The sequence below is a fragment of the Diplotaxodon limnothrissa genome, linkage group LG8, assembly GCF_057381915.1.
Source record: "Diplotaxodon limnothrissa isolate DT_005_m linkage group LG8, D_limnothrissa_male_GT1.1, whole genome shotgun sequence".
Classification (NCBI taxonomy): Eukaryota; Metazoa; Chordata; class Actinopteri; order Cichliformes; family Cichlidae; genus Diplotaxodon; species Diplotaxodon limnothrissa.
The window spans coordinates 31,136,943-31,154,518 of record NC_140603.1 but is presented as its reverse complement, the minus strand read 5'-3'; positions in this window follow the sequence as shown (position 1 = coordinate 31,154,518).

The following is a 17,576-nucleotide window of genomic DNA, read 5'->3' as shown; positions in this document are numbered from 1 at the left end:
AAATGTGTTTTAGCAATTTGTGCTACATGTGGCTAATTTTACCAACTGCTTTGACCACAGCTGAGAGCCCTGTGGAAACTGTTTTCAACTGTGACACGTGCACAGCTGTCTGAGTGGAGTCTGACTTTACATATGGAGCCAGAAATGAGAAGAACAGGTGTGCTGTGAGCTGTCGGCCACACCTTGGTGCTGCTCCGACCGTCACAGGCTGATAAACTGCTGAAGGCAGTCGGAAACCCAAAGTTCCCTGAACGCTGAATCAGTCTGATTACTAGAAACCGACGCGCAAAAGGTTTCCCTGTGGTCTTAAAGTGAAACAGGTGATGGTTGCTGACAGGTGAGGAGATCCACGTCGTGTCTCAGTAGACCTGTGGGGGTGGGACATACTGCACAGCAGGTGAGCAGTCTGTTCCTCAAAGCCTGTAAAGAAAACAAACTCATGAGCTGACCCACAAAGCAGACCCCACGAGTCACTCCCATATCACACCAACCTTTGTGGCACACAGTTCTCATCGTAAGCTGGATCTACTGACATCAGCAGCCGTGGGAGGAGCTAAAGATTGGCAGATGCTTTCGGGTTCCCAGTGCGGTTTTCCAATATGTAAATTACTCCAACCTCTGCCAGCTTTACTGTGGTACAGCTCAAAGGACCCACAGCTTTTATTTCATAGCAGATATCAGAATCAGAATCCTTTATTAATCCCGAAGGAAATCAGGGTTACAGCAGGCAGCACGCTAATGGCGCATGCGCACTTACAAAGGAACCTTCTGACCAACTTCACACAAACATCACATTGGGGAGACACGTCAGAGAGGTAGGCTGATAGGACAAAAACAACGAAAATACATAACATGAGGTAAGAGGAGGAGAAAAAAACTCCACTCAGACTGAGCTCCTAGTGGGAGAACAGTTTGATAACAGAAAAAACACCTCAGCACAAAAAGCACATGACTATCAATACACCATAGAAACACAAGACAAGCAACAGGGGCGGGTAAAGGTGAGAGAGAGCCGGTGTAGACAGCGCATCCGGCCCTGCAGCATGTCTGCGCTGGTCCAGTCGACTGCCATCTTCCCCGGGAGGGCACAAGCATCGAAGGCGTTTGGAAAGGGAGGGGGGATGAGTGTGTGCATATCAGTGTATATGTGTGTGTGTGTGTGTGTGTGTGTGTGTCCAGAGTTCAGCTGAGACAGTGTCCTTCGCCCAGGCTAAGTAAACAGTCTTCCAGCCAACCCAGGTGGCCTTGCATGGAATGGGGGGAACAGACTCAACACAGTCGTTATCAGGGTGTTGTTTTTCGGCTCCAGCCTCGAGACCGCCGCTGGCACCAAAGGGGGTATCCGCATGAAGTGATGGTGCTTTTTACTTTAGTGCGAACAGCTCATATGAATTTCAAAGCAGTTCTACAGTCCAACACTGGTCTCTCAATCTCCCGTTGGAGAGCCGCGAGCTTCGCCATACTTGCGTTCTGTGATGTTGTCATTTCTTGTGCTCAAGGAGCTGATTTCTGAGAACTCACGACAGTGTGCCTCCCCGAGATGTCATCCAATTTGCGCCCAGAGATGTTATTCCGAGCTAGCCCTTCCGAGATGTATCCAGTCTGCAGTCAGAGATCTTATTCTGAGTATTCACAGCAGCCGTAGCCTCTCCAAGATCTTATCCGTGCTGACTCAATGAGCCCATTTTGAGAAACTCACGCCTCTCCCATCGTTCCAATCCCAGCGGGCAGCCTTGAGGGGGTTTGAACAGCCGGTTCCGCTTCCTTAATTCTCCGATAAGCCAGAACCCTGTTACCATGGTTCCGAATAGGTAGATATCTTCAGCACTCAGGCTCACCCGAGCCCAGACTTCTCGTTGAGAAAGGACCGTCAATTGCATTCAAGGACCAGTGTATCAAATCCATAATTCCTCTTTTAGGTTTTAGGGAACAGACTGAGTGTTCCAGGGAAAAGTAATACAAAACACAAGACAAGACAAGGACATGAGGAGCTAAGCAGGGAAGATAAGGGAGAGGAGAGGAGAAAAAGTGCGACTGCCTTCGCAATTTTTATATATACAAGCTTATTTCAGATATACGAGCTTATTTCAGCTGTGCAGCTGAGCATAGGAGTCTGTGGGAGTGGAGCCTCTAGTGGCCATTAAAGGAACTGCAGTTCATTAACAACTTTCCTTGGGTGGTGTTTGTTCTTTGCTTATATGTGAACAGCTGATGCACACCTGCCAGGATGCTAACACGTAGCTGAAGCATCTGCTCCTGTCAGTCCGTGTGTTTTTTAAATGATGACAGCACTGATGGAGGCTTTCATGGGTAACTACACCCAAATCAGTCCGCACACACAGAAGCCATGAATCGGTGTTCCTTTGACACAAATCTTTATATTTGTGGTTAATTGTGTCCATTTGATGATCACGCACGTCTGTTCTGTCTGTTTTTAGCTGAATCTCATCGACCGCCGTAGAGGAGGCTGCACGTGCTGTCGCCGAGCTCTGCTCTCCTCTAAGAGGCAGAGATGAGGCCGTGAGGCGCTCAGCCCACTCACTCAGACTAACCACGGTGCTTCGCCCTGTTACTACGCAACTACCTGCTGGAGTCTTTATATGAGAGCTCGGTCAGCAGGAGCGGTGGGAGGGGGCGTGCTGATGCATGTACAGTATGTATATCTGCAGAAGGAGCGTCAGTAATAAATAGATATAGAGATTAATGAAGGGAGGCACTGCACAGAGGCACAGGTCGAGTCTGTCGATGTGTTTTCAGGAGTAAGACGAGGATGGATGCAGCTGCAGCCTCTCGTTTAAGAGAGGACAAGCTGCATTCATGCTCGCGATAGGCAGACGGGAATAAAACAAAGGCAGAGTAAAGAGCAGGATGACTCCCACAGTTTGGGGCTCTTCACGTGGAACAGACGATGCTGAAAGAAGCAAGACAAAGCTGCAGAATGAGACTGAGACGACTCCCTCGCCGTCTTTGCGTGTGGTCAAAAGCTACGTGGTGATCACGAGTGAATACTCTGAAAATTGCAAAGGCGGTCGAGAAGAGAAGAAAAACAGACGTGTGTCTGTTATTGTGGCCGCTGCATGATAGGAACATGAGCAGAAACACACAGACTGAGCTCTCTGAAATGTGTGTGAGTGTTAGAAGCAACAGCCTCTTTTTCTCTAATGTAGATCCTGCTCGAGCTTTTACATCTGCAGACTTGTGAGGCTCAGAGTGACGGATGTGACGGCTGCGGCCGTTTTTCTCCCACAGTGGCTTCTCTGAAAATCTTTTTCATCATATACAAGATCTTAATGAGCTCTCAGACTGATGGTTTACTTCTGCTTCCTGGTTATTTACAAGTAAGACTTTTACAGATTAGGCTTAAAACTTTTTTATGAAACATACAGTCAGGTGACCCTGAATCCTCCCTTAGTTATGCAGCAATAGGTGTAGGCTGCTGGGCGATTCCCATGATGCACCGGGTGTTTCTTCTTCACTCACTTCCTCCCCTAACCCCAACCGGTCGCAGCAGATGGCCCCGCCCCTCCCTGAGCCTGGTCCTGCAGGAGGTTGCTTCCTGCTAAAAGGGAGTTTTTCCTTCCCACTGTCACCAAGTGCTTGCCTGTAGGGGGTTGTCTAATTTGGGGTTTCTCTGCATTATTGTAGGGCCTCTACCTTACAATATAAAGCACCTGGAGGTGACTGCTGTTGTGATTTGGTGCTATATGAATGAAACTGAATTTGGCCAACAGGTGGACAGCTGCAGCGTCTAGCCTCAGCCGACTGGAGTCCCTGAACTGGACCTGTGGACCACGTTTGTGCTGGTGTGACCAATAATATGGCTCCTATGAGGTTATTATAAAGCTCTTCTCTAAATATGGTCACGTCTTCTGTCTTCTTTGCCAGGGCTAATGGTGTGCTGCTTCGGTGTTGTAGAAAGGATTGTTCTGATAGTGATGTGCTTGTGCAGCTGATGATGTGTTTTCACCATTATTATGGCTTCAAAAAGACATAAGACAAGAATAACATGATACCGGTAATCCCTCTGCAACCATACAGTCAATACTCTGTAATTACCCATCAGCCTGAAACATTAAGTGCCACGGTGCAGCTACAAGCCCTGTCATCTAAACGAGCAGCTAAACTTGTCCAAAACAAAACCATTTAACTCAAACTCACAGCTACAGATTGTTTCATGGAGCGCTAATGAGAGCAGGGAGACACGTTAAGAGCTGAAACACATTAGAGGCAGATTTGTTTCAGTTCTCCAGCCTACGGTGGAAGATGAGGGCTGACGGAGGATTATGAGTCACGCTTGTGCATGGGGGTGAGAGGTGAGGATGATGATGCTGACGATGAGGCGTGGAGGGGCGTGATTTAAGCAGACGGCTGTGATGGAAGCTGCCTGATCACCTCAAGGAGACGCCCACTCCTCTACGGACACACAGAATGCACTCGGTGTTTCTCCTTCACTCGCTTCCTCCCCTAACCCCAACCGGTCTCAGCAGATGGCCCCGCCCCTCCCTGAGCCTGGTCTGTTTGAAATGTCGGAGCCATGAAAACCAGGAACCGCAGCCGTTTAGTGAACCGCACTAATCTTAAATCCACGTGGAGCATTGAAAATATTAACCCCACTGTCATTTATTCAGTGATTCGTTGTCATTTAACAGGATCCACGATGTGAGAACGTCAGATTGGCGACCTGTGAATGCTTTTTATTGTTTCCCACCATCAGACCAAAGCTCACAGGTCGACGACTCATAAACACATTCATGCCTTAGCTTGGCACAGCTGTATATAGATATAAACAAGCCCAAATTAATGTCTGCTATCTTCAGAATAACAAAGGATCGCACTTTGTTTCCTGGGTGGAAAGCATCCTTCTTCATAAAGCAGTTGTGTGCAAATTAAATTGGCCGTCAGCTATAATCTCTTATTCTTCTCTACATAACAAAACTGCAGCTCATCTTTGAGGCCTTTTATCAGAGCTTAGAGACAAATACTGCAGCCGCAGGCGTCTCGGTTTGTCAGAATCACAGTATTCAGCAAAATCTGGCTGCTTTTTGTTCCCCTGGCGGTGTTGTGCAGCTCCAGCAGGGGTGTAGCAGTATGAGGCGCCGTTACATGGGCGTTCAGTGAACGTCTCCTTTGAGGATTTGTTGGGCTGGAGGAGGTTTGCTCGGATTGGAAGCTGTAATCCGTCTGAAGAATGGGATTTAGGAGACCATCCAGGTGCTACGAGGCTTAGACCGAGCCGCAGCGATGCAGATCAGGGTTCTGGCATCGACACCGGCCGAGTGTCGGTTTGTCTGTGTGATGGTGTGAGGGCGGAGAGGCCGTGATGCTGAAATGAGGCAGAATCACCAAAGAACCGGGTGTTTCGAAGGTCAAGTGACTCTTAAGATACAAAAGGACAAATCCTCCAACGAGAGTGACCAGCTTCCCTGTTGCCTCTGATTCAGTGACTGAGCGTGCACCAACCCCGAGGCGGTCTCCACTGCAGCTGATCACGAGCGAACGAGCAGCAGCCTCCGGGGCTGGAAAATGAAAGCGAACACCACAGCTCCTCTAATGCCCGGTCGAGCCTCCTAACTGCAGCTCTGCTTTTTGTTACGCACTCATTTGCAGTTTTAAAGTTTGGATTATTAGGGGCGTGGTTTCTTTGACTGACAGGTGGATGGGAACACGGGCAGTTGTAGCTGCAAGCTGTCTGACAGGCTTCACCTCAGCTAAATGGAGTCCCTGAGAAAGACCGTGTTTTACATTTCTGATAAATAATATGGCATCCTGTGTGAATAACTACACCAACAGTCCATCACCCGTGAGCCATACACACCTATGTGGATGAAGCTTGCTAGCAGAGCTCGCTGGTTAGCACCACCCTGTCCAATCACGGTGGCTCCTGCAGCCACAATGCCAACACTGATGCACGGAGTTCAGAAACCATCTGTGTTTGTGTCTGTGGGAGAGTCAAAGACAAACGTTCACCATCACACACAAACGCACTAACATCGTGATGTCGTGAAGTTTCCACAGCTTTGTGATTTTTAACTTAAAATGTGAAACAAGTTAAGAAGAGCTTCAATGAACGATCAGATCCTTTGAGATGAAAATATTTGAGTTCTTTTTGATTGATGTTTTTATTTATCCAAGAATATGTTGCACTACAGAAGCTGCTTCTCACTGAGCCTTTAAAACTGACTGCAGACATAAATACCATCTGCTGGGACGTGAAGGAGATGAACCGACTTCCTGTTACAGGCAAAAGACAGATATGTAATCTAATTTATGGTTATTTTAAGGCATTTCATCAAAAAATGACCAGCAGAGTTACTTTTATTGTCCTTATATGATCGTAACATTAACACGATACACTCATACATACACTCAGAGGACTCCAGTGAAATACAATAGTGCTCAACATATGACGGTGTCATGAGAGCGCGTGATCATGTGATGTGACAGTGATCTTACTGAGAACAAAGTGTCGTTGAAGAAAAACCGTAACTAACTGCCTGCAGCCAAACCATCTCCACTGCAGGGGCGTCAAATACCGCCATCGTGTCCGTTGTTGCGTCTCGGAGATAAGGTGGTGTTTGGCGTGCAGCAGCAGCAAAGACTGTACACGGAGGATGGAGATCGAGGGTGGATTCTGCTTGTTCTTTGTTTCAGTTTGTTTTCATCCACTCTTCGAAACGATCACGAATTGTTGTTAAATTACTCGATTCACTGCTGTGAACCTGCACGTTAACACGATCGAAGGCGTTCACGTCTATCATTCAGTCGACATTCGGCCCCTCCCCCACAGCCGTGAGCTCTGGGCAGTGACCACAAGTATGAGTTTGCTGACAAACTGCTGAACTGGTCTGTGGTTGAAGAGCAGATCTACTGGTCCTCTGAGGTGAACAGAGGAAGCTGAGGTAGTTTGGGCATTTGACTAGGATGCTTTCTACGCCCAACTCAGAGGAAACCCTGGTTAGACCAACAACTACCTCTAAAAGCATTTTCCTCAACGGGCCTGGAGCGCCTGGAGATGTCCCAGGAAAAACTGGCCGATGTTACCGGGGAAAGTCATGGATCAGTAGAAGAAAAAGGATGGATAGTGGAAAAATGAAGCTTACGTGACACTGAGCTGAATTTTAAAGAACACCTCACTAGAAGATGATCCGTCGTGACTTTAAAGAACTTTTAACCAAACAAACAGCTTTTCTCCATTAATGCAAACAATTCCAGTCTGGAGTTGTGTTTGAGCCTAGGACAGGGAAGAACAGGACAGAGTCGGTCATTCCCACCCACGGCCGAATAAGAATCACCAGAAGATGCAAACTCCACACAGATTCAAAGCTTGTTGCTGTGAGGTTGTGATTCGAACCATCACATTGAGCTGCCGCTCTGCTGCACATACAGCAGCAGAGAAGGGGGGAGGTGGAGACTGACAGCTGAAGAAAAAGATGTTCAACACAGACCGAAAACCACGCTCTGCTTTTAAACTCATTTAAAAATCTGATTGTTCCTCACTGAGGAGCTGCTGCAAGTTTCAAATAAAACCTTTTGCAGCCTGCTTTCATTCTGTGGGGTGTCACCAGCTGGCACAGCGGCTAAACCCCTCAAAGAACCAGTATGGGGTTAAATGGAAGCTATCTTTAGAACATTTTCACCACTTCACCTGCACTCAGGCAGTGCTGAGAACGAAGTGAAGCCATTAACCAGACTTCACTGACAAAAACAGTCATTTTAGAGTCCGGGAGGTGTTTGTTTCCTGCTGCCACAGTTCCTGTTTTAATTTGCAGGTTTGGATCCAGTGGGGCCACTTAGCAGCAACAAATTGATGAGAACAGGGATTTATGCCATTTCCATAACCAGTAATAAAATGTAAAGCACAAAGGTATAAACTGTCTCATTTATTTTTGTCGCGGTCAGGTGCATTCATAACGAGCAGGTATCCACGATGCAGTAAAAGTAAAAGCAAAATAATAATAAAAAGCTCAAATGTTTCCTCTTCTGCAGGGAAAAACCTTATTTCTACCTTTTACAAAAAGGGAAAACAAAATATTTGTTTAGCTAGCTACACTTTCCAGTTTGCAATTTAAATGTCACACATGACTGAAGCAGATGAGCCATAAAAAACTGTCCTCAGACTAAAAACTATCCTGATATATATGCAGACCTGCAGTGGTACTATTATGGAACCCAGGGGGACTCCTGCTAGCTAAAAGCTTATTGGTTCAAACCAGTGCTCCTCCCTTGTGTCAAATACTGTCCGTCTATCCAACCATGGATTATCTGCTGTTTATCTGGGTCTGCGTCACGGGGGCGGCAGTCTGAGCAGAAGTGAACAACTATGGCTTCAGGATTACCTGTGGGGGCACCGATAATCTCTCCAGCATCCCCTGGGTCTCCCCAGGGACTCCTTCTGGTATGTCATGCCCAAAACAACTCATGTATGAGCCGTTCAGGAGGCAACATGTTCAGATGAACCACCTCAAGGGGTTCCTTTGAGTGTGAAGGAGTGTTGATGTCCCCTGATTTCCCTGGAAATGACAGAAGTCTTCAACCTTTCCCTGAGGCTGAGGCTGGTCCCAGGGGTCCTCTGGAGGAAGCTCATCTGCTCTGCTTATAAACAGTCTGATTCTGTTGGTCACTACACACAGCTTATGGCCACAGAACAGCTTTACTAGAACTCCTTCTATTGGGGCAACAACATAGAGTGCCACCAGGATGGACCCATGCCAACACTTTGTTCTTCAAGAGGGGAAATAGAAGACTTGCACTTTGCACACTCTGATTAACCTTATATGTTTTAAAGTATTAGAACCCCGAAAAGTTGATTCTGTTCATCTGGACGTTTTCAGTGGGAGAAACGTTTCGTCATTCATCCAGGTGACTCCTTCAGTCTCAGCTGACTGCAGGTTAAACAGCCTCCTTGACTGAAACCAGCGTTCTAATAAAGTGTTAGAAGATCAATCATTCACACAAGTAAGCATATAAAAACATATAAAGTTCGATTTAAGCTTTGATTTGACTCAGCCACGCATTCTTCTCATGCACAGAGTATGTTATCTTGGTGACCTGCTAAATAAGTCTCAGCGACACCTCTCACTGCTGAATAGTGAATGCTGAAAGACGAGTGACTTTGCATACCGATGGCCTCCTTTAGTTGATGATGAAAATGCAGCACAGACAGGAAGTGTCCACGCTGCTCTCCTGGCCGTGGGTGTGGGAATGTCTTTTCCTTGCAGGCAGAGCCCAGCTGCACAGAAGAATCATGGAGGATTGTGGAAATACCTCCAAACTTTGCTAACTGCTGTTAAACCGCCTCGTGGGCTTTTCAGAGATTCTCTGGGATTTCTTTTTCGTTTTAGAAAAACAGATATCGAGAATACAGAGCAGAAATTCCAGCTGGTTTATTTCCCCTCCCGAGCTACTCGTCTTCAGTAAGTGCGCTGTGGCCGAGCGATGGCAGGAGTTTGCAGCACTTTCAGTGAATCTGCATATTTATGACAGTGAAGCAGCCTCCATTTCATGCCCGTGTGGCTTCAGAGTCCCTCCCCTGTATTTCATGTGCACAGCTCAGCCATGATAACATAACCTCACGGCTTCACGCCATCCCTCGCTTGATTTACACACACGGACCCATCTCCCTGTGTGACAGCGGCTCAGCCTGTAACCATATAATGGCCCATAACTGCCCGGCACAACTGGACTCTCACAATCATATTGGCTTTTATTTCTTCCAGCTGCTGGAGGTAAAGTGAGTAATGAGCTGTTTTATCCAGAAGGCACAACTCAGCAGCAGGGGAGGAGGAGGAGGAGGGATGTGCCATACAAACGCACTAAGTGCTCTGAAACTTAAGTAGTACAAGGAAAGCAGATTATCCTGTATTTTTAAGCAGAGTTATGCCACAGGGTAGCAAAAGGTTTGAGTGTAACCGACACTGAAAAAGTGAAAAGATCCTTTCGGTGAGGAGGAGAGAAGAAATCAAGCCAAGAATTTATATATGATTGTACAAACCTGCAAACAGAAAGGCCCCAGCCGGCCAGCGGAGTCAGACCTGGAGCTTCTTGGTGTGTGGGCGGGGTTTGTGTTGTCTGGTGATTCGAAATTGGCTGTAGGTGAATGTGGGTAAGAAAGGTTGTTGGTCCTGTGAGAGACTGTACCACGTCTCTCACTCTAGGACAGCCGGGACAAACTTCATCCCCGAACCGGATAACGAGGATGGACGGGTGGACAGGCGAACCTCTGTCTCAAAAAGTATCGAATGTGTCAATAAAAATAGTTAGAACTATGTGTTAGATCAAAATTAGTACAAAGGCAACATATGAAAGGACAAAATTGTGAAACCAAACAACAGCAGGCTGTAACCACAGGGTTTTGGTCTGTACCGTCAACTGGATGGAGCATGTCTGCAGAGAATGCCACTCAAGAATGCAGGTATGTGTGTTTTAATGACACGATTCAGGTGATACTTAGATACACAGTTGCTGTTAGCTGTTTACTGTTAGCTGTTAGCAGTTTGCTGTTAGCAGTTTACTATTAGCTGTTAGCAGTTTGCTGTTGGCTGTTTACTGTTAGCAGTTTGCTGTTAGCTGTTTACTGTTAGCTGTTAGCAGTTTGCTGTTGGCTGTTTACTGTTAGCAGTTTGCTGTTAGCTGTTTACTGTTAGCTGTTAGCAGTTTGCTGTTTACTGTTAGCTGTTAGCAGTTAGCTGTTTACTATTAGCTGTTAGCAGTTTGCTGTTAGCTGTTTACTGTTAGCTGTTAGCATGTCACTTCTGTGACTTTTCTGTTTCCCAAAAATACTTTTGCTGTCATCTGAGATGTTTTCTTTTCTTTTTGTGAGCTTTTACTGTATTTTTTTCTATTTCTGTTGTGTTTTGTGTGCTTTCGCTGTATTTTTCTATTTACTGGTGTTTTCTTAAGTCGCAGTGTGTTTGACCTTTCAGGGCCACCGTACCTGCATATCTGTTCCAATGTCATGCTTGCCTGTAGTCGTGACTGTATGGGAAAATGTATCTTTAAGAAACACAGCAGCAGCTTGTCTGCTCAGGTTTCAAACAGTTGCAGAGCTTTGGTAAATGAAGGAGCGATGTAGCAAAGTGTTTCTCAGTTCCTCCACCTGCTCTTTGGAAAGTTGTGTCAGTATTTGGGGGAAACAAATCCATGTTAATATCACGTTTGCTGCTCAGCCTTATTGTGCATTTGCTCTGCCAGGAAAGCTAAATTTTCCTTGTTGAATTCTTATAGGCTTAAAATTTGATTTGCAGAATTTGACAGATACGCTGCATCTATCCATCCACCTATCATTCAGTTAGCAAAAAAGCTAACAGCCAGCTAAGCCATCTTTCACCTCTGGCGTCACTTCGTGTACCCGTCACTTTGTCACATGTCCGACTGCTCAGCGAAACACGACGCCAGCGAGGCACCTCGCCCGTGAAAAATCAGATATTCCATCTGCCGGCTCGTCAGAGCAGGTGGCACATGTAACCATTTAGTCAAGTCGACTGTCTACCCCGACAGTCGCCGTGGTGACAGCTAAACGTGCTGCAGAGCCAACATTAAAAGCCAGGGGACAGCTGACATCCCGCACATCCCGGTGTGTCGGTTTAAATATTCCTCGCGGTGCATCCGACTAAATCTTCCCCCTAATTGACAGAGCAGAGGATGTTTTCTGCCAGGCGCACTGACGGCTGGATGCAGCAGAGAGAGGGAGGGGGAGGCTCGAGGATCCACAGAAATGTCTCCTCTGCTCACTGGCTCACTGTTACTTATGAACCAGTGATGTTATTTTACCTTACAGAATATGCCAGGGCTGTAAAACACGAGCAACGTCACCTTACATTCATTCAGACGCAGCGGCAATGTGTGCTGCCGAAGAACAGTACTGTTCCCTGCTGCAGTTTCTCTCACAGCAACTAGTTTTAACTTTCTAGTTTTACAGTTTAACATGGAAGTGAGAAAACACAGGGCAGCTTTCTGAGAATAACTTGGATGGACTTTGAATAAGGAATATGGATCATGGAGTAAATAAACCACTGTGGGCAGATCCGAAACAGACCCAGACTGGATCTGAACTGGATCCAGGCTTGATCACGTCTGAGCGTCATTCAGCAGCACACACTGCTGGGAGGAGTCTGAGAGAAACATGGTTTGTTACCACGGTAACTAACTCAGAGTTGTAGCTACACTGGCATTGTTTACTTTTTACTTAGTATTTTACTCCTCGTTGTTTTCTCAGGTTTAAGTCACAAAACTGGTTGTTTTGGTTTAAAGACACACTTTGCTTTAAGTACACAATGCCTGAAACAAGCTGCTTAAGCTCCTCCCACTTTAAGGTAATTTTCTTCTGATTGGGTGCCCCTCACAAACAGTTTGAACAGCAGTGTGTGTTTCTGAAATGCAGCCAGCTTAGATGAAAGTATCTGAGAATAAACATGATCTCAAAACCCTGAAGGATGATTCCTGAAGATATCCGATCAAACCGGTAAGAAAAGACTTCTAATGTGGCGAGAGAGGAGGTTGGAACAACCACAGTTTAAAGGATCTCAAATCCCTCTGCATGTATTTATGGGAGGGAGGGGGGGGCTCAGAGAAAATCAAAACAACAGAAAAAGTAAAGTTGTTTCAAAGCTGTGAGCAGTGTGGATGAGGCTGATCTCCAGGTTGTTGAAAACAGACTCAGAGCAAGTGCTACATTTTCAGGTTGCTTGGAGTGAAAAGCATTAAATGGCTCCAGGGACCGACTAACACTGAAAATGGTGTTGATTGGAAGGATTAGCCTTAGACGAAATAATCTCCCCTTAAAAACAGCTTACAGGCTGTTTTTAAGGGGAACAACTTGTCCAGCTTCACGTCCCTCCTGGCGTCGTTCCCTTTGCCCAAATAAAATGTCCTGTCTGTTTAACTCCAAATTTAAACCCCCAAAGATTTCAGACTTCCTGGTGACATTTTTCCTTTTGTCTGGCAGTGGAGCGTGACGTCTCTGATCAGACGCAGGTGAGTTTTTTAAATTAGTGTTTCGGAGATCATATCTTTGGATATGACACCAAAATGTTCAGTTCGGTGTGATATTTAAAGAGAAAAGCTGAAAAATCTGGCAACAGATCACACATGAAATGATGTGTTTGGCGTCATAAGCAGAGTCATTGATCACATTTGAACTGGAGATGAGGAGAACGTGTGCGGACCAATATCTCATTAAACGCTGGCAGATCCAGAGACCTTGTAGCTTCGACTGCAGTCATTTTAGCTTTTAAACACCAAAACATTTCTATTATGAGTTTGTAAATGTTTGACGTGCACGGAGACTTTAAGGGGAATTTTTAACGTGTTAGTGGCGTTTACCTCTCAGAGAAGATGGTTGGTTCCCTGTATCGGAGAGACGTCCTGCTGTTATCAAAGCACGGACTCTGGAGAGGATTCTCACGCTGCAGCTGGGCAGCCGTTACCTGAAACCAGGAGAAAGTGTTTCTGAAGAAACATTAAAAAATAATCTTTAATGTTTTTCTCCTCGGGCAACAAGGCACAAAATCGCAAATGATGTGTACACTTCTAATACTCACAAATACCCCCACGTCATGACTGGTTTTTAACCGATACCACCTGTTGGCCTCTTCTACCTCCCAGTCAGTGCTGCACAAAGCTTTAAAACCCAAACCTGCGAGGTCAGAATGTATCAGTTACTTTATGAACAATTTGGTTCATTTTCAATTCATTTTCATTTTTAGCACCAAATCATAAAAACAGTCTTTACATTGTGAGGTACAGACCCTAAAATATAACAGAGAAAACCCCCAAAATCTTATGACCCCCTATGAGCAAGCACTTTGGTGACAGTAGGAAGGAAAAACTCCCTTTTACCAGGAAGAAACCTCCGGCAGAACCAGGCTCAGGGAGGGGCGGGGCCATCTGCTGTGATTGGTTGGGGTGAGAGAAGGAAGACAGGATAAAGACATGCTGTGGAAGAGAGACAGAGGTTAATAACAGATATGATTCAATGCAGAGAGGTCTGTTAACACATAGTGAGTGAAGAAGAAACACCCAGTGCATCATGGGAATCCCCCATTAGCAAAAAGGAAAGTTTGATCTTGTAGCTGTATTTTAGTCCAATTTTATTCGATGAGTAATTGTCTGGGTATCAGGTAATGTTGCTTTATCTCAGTTGGACACAAGGTGCCTTTGACAGCAGCACGAATCCCAGCATGTTATAGCAGCAGTGACAGGACAAAAACCTGTAATCTCTGTGGCCTCTAATATACTAATGTCAAAATGCATGCAGCATGTGACACCAACATGTGACAACAATGTAGATTTTCTGGCATCAGGACCCGAGGAAAGTGGTTGTTTGTTAAATCTGTGTGCGCCTGGTGTTTTCAGCCTCTTGATTTGCCTCAAACGTAAAAAGCTAGTTTCGAACAAACCTGCTGATTTTGTTGGAAGTTGTCTCCCGGTGCTCTTCGACCTCCTCCACCACAGCCACAGGCACAGGACAGATTTGTTTCCAGCACCAATCACCAAACTCAATTTCATGAAAATCAGTGGAGAACTGAGAAAAAGCTCCAACCTTGAGCCGAGTGTACACACAGACTACTGAGAGGCCTGGTTTATTTTACTTTCCTTCTGTTTCTTTAGACATTATACAAAATATAATCTCAGAATTTGTCACAGCTAAACATGATGCATTTATTTTGATTCAGTTAACAGTTACAAACCCAATCATTTTCAGTTCAGTCTGCAGTCGAGGACAAAGAGACGCATTCAGAGCTGATGTTGGAAATGCTGGTGTTCAGTTTTACTTCATCTTAGCAGCTGGGACACACCGAGGCACTCACAGAACACAAAATGCATGGCTGACATTGAATTATGACATAAACATGTCAGACCTTTTGGTTCCACTTGTCAAACATGATGATTTGCTACATGACGGGAAACAGCTGATTTGGACTTTAGGGTCCTGGTTGCACATTTGAAGATGTCACCTTGGATACTGACGGCCACTTTTATGCAATTTGGGGGGAATTTAAATTAACAAGGAAAAGTGTTACCTGCTGATTGCTTTGAAAGAAAATGAGATGGTTCAGAGTTTAAGTTTGCTGGTGTAAGTGTCAGAGTAAAGTATATAAAAGATACCATTAGTTTCAGGACTGTTTTGGCTGCTTACACACATTACACATAACACTTTCTTAAAAGTAATGCAGTTCAGTACTTAATTACTCCAAGGAGAATGTATTTGCATTTCTCTGTAAAATGACCTGAAACAGTCTCATCGTTACCAGTTAACAGTATAAACCTACAGGCTACATCACACACACAACACAAACCTCTATCATAATGAGGACACACACAAAGATGAAAACACAGCATAAAGACACTCTGAAGCCATTGCCATGGTGATTCTGCTTTAGAAACATGAACAGGTAGAAACGGCGGCTCCAGCCTGACTGCTCATCGGTTTGTTACCTGTTGAAGTTCAGGGTCTGGCTTCTGGCGTCGGCACTCGCTCAGCTTCCACTCTGGGTTTGTGGCTAGCTTAGCGTTAGCATGTTGTCTGTGCAGATGCTTGCACACAGCTGAAGTTGTGTTAGCAGCATAATGCAGCTGTTTCTGTCCATCGTGCTCTCGACCTTTTCATGTGACAGATATAACGGTAACGTCCATATCCACTGTAGACCGCGCCGCTTTTTCCTCCTCCAGCACACAAACTCAAATCACACGATTGTGGTGCAAGTGGAACCGATAAGTGGGATAGATACACAAGCAGATACCAACCGGTCTGCTAACACTCTCCAACCACCAAGCAGCAGTGAAAAAGTCAAAGCACACCAGAAACTGAGACCATTTGTCTTCAAAGTAAAAGTCATGCCTTACTGCTTTTACTTTGAAGGCAAACAGTCTCTGCTTCCAGTCGCACTCTTCACATTTTCACAGTTGGTTGGTAAGTAGTTGTCACATGTTTGCAGACCATTTGCAGACTACTGAGGACAGCAGCAATCTGTGAGCAACCAAAGCAGTGCAGCACATTTAACAACAGCAAACAACCTCCTGAAAACACTCGCCAAATAGTCACACATTTTTACCCAGCAACTGGTGGTTACCATGGAGTCCCTGACCGATCTATAGGCCTGTGTGACTGCGGCCTAACACTAACAAGGTATGGGTACAACGAGCAGACACAGATACCCGTTAATCAGTGGCAGTGATCAGGGCCATGCCAATAAATCACTGGAACTGCACTCGGCAAACAGACATTATAATATACGAGTCTACGAGGACTGATTCTTTTGGATATTAGAGGAAGTGCTGCTTTTGGCACAGTTTACCCTCGGAGGTTGCTGCTTCTTGACAATATCACGGTAACAGTTTGCATTAAGTAGAAGAGACGTGTTGTCAGTGACACATATCAGAAACAGATTTGTAAACCATATTTCTTTATTAAAGTTTAAGAAACTCCAAGCAGCATATTCATAAATAAAATAAGGGTCTCCCTTAGATGTACTGTGACAGTCTGTATGCTCTGACAGTTCATGTTTTCATCCTCTGTCGGGGTGTTGGAGTTCGAACATAAACAGGACACACGTAGGCCCTTATCGCCCCGCCCTCCCGGTCACTTCCTCATTGCTGACCAATCGTAACCTCGCTCTGTCCGTCCGTCACGTGGTGGAGCACAGTGCAAAAAGCAAGTTGGTTCACGACAGAGAAGCAACTACTGACACAGTAAGAAAACATCCATATAGAGTGTGTTCAGATGGGAGCTGCGTCAGAGTCGAGGACCGTCACGTTTCTGCGTGTCCGTTTACGCACAGGATGAAACACATGGCAGGTTTTACTTGGTGTCACCGGAGAATTGGTTTTCACACAGACACAGAACATTAGCGTTTCAGCAGAGCTCTAACAGAATCATGGTGAAACTGAATAATGAACATTTCTGCTTGGCAACAACGTAAATCTTCACAGTCACACGTTAAACCTTTTCTTCCCAGTTCAATGACTCAGATTTAATACAGCTATGAAAAACAAACCTTGGTCCTATGATCTGAGTGATTCGGCACAGTGCTTTTACAGTTACATTTCTCAAGTGATCAAGAATTAGGAGCATGAATGAACAGCAACAGAACCAAGTATTTTATCCACACTCTAAGGTGTTACGTGAGAGCGGTACTGCGTGTATGCGTAGTCGGGGACAAACTGTAAATGTTACCTTTAACCTGTCATTGATAAGAGCCATAACATGCTTTTGCATGGTGCGAAACAAAGAAGTACATCGGCTTGTCATTGGTGTTGGAAGAATTTATTCCTAAATCTCTGTGTTTTGTGGTTGAGTCTTTAACAGACCACTGGATTCAATCAGCCACAACATTAAAGCCACCTGTTCAACAGCTTTGGCTTTTGGGCAGTGGACCCATACTGGGGTTTCCGGTGGTATCGAGGACGTAGATCAGATTTGTTCTGGACCGTTTTTCAAAATTTTGATCTGGGTCAACACCTCGGTGTGAACACTGAAAAATACTGGACAAATAGGCTTTGTTGGGGATGTTTCCAAGAGTTTACGAGGTCACATTTTTTCCTCGGGTTGTAATTGTTGGATGTGTTGTGGTTTAGTA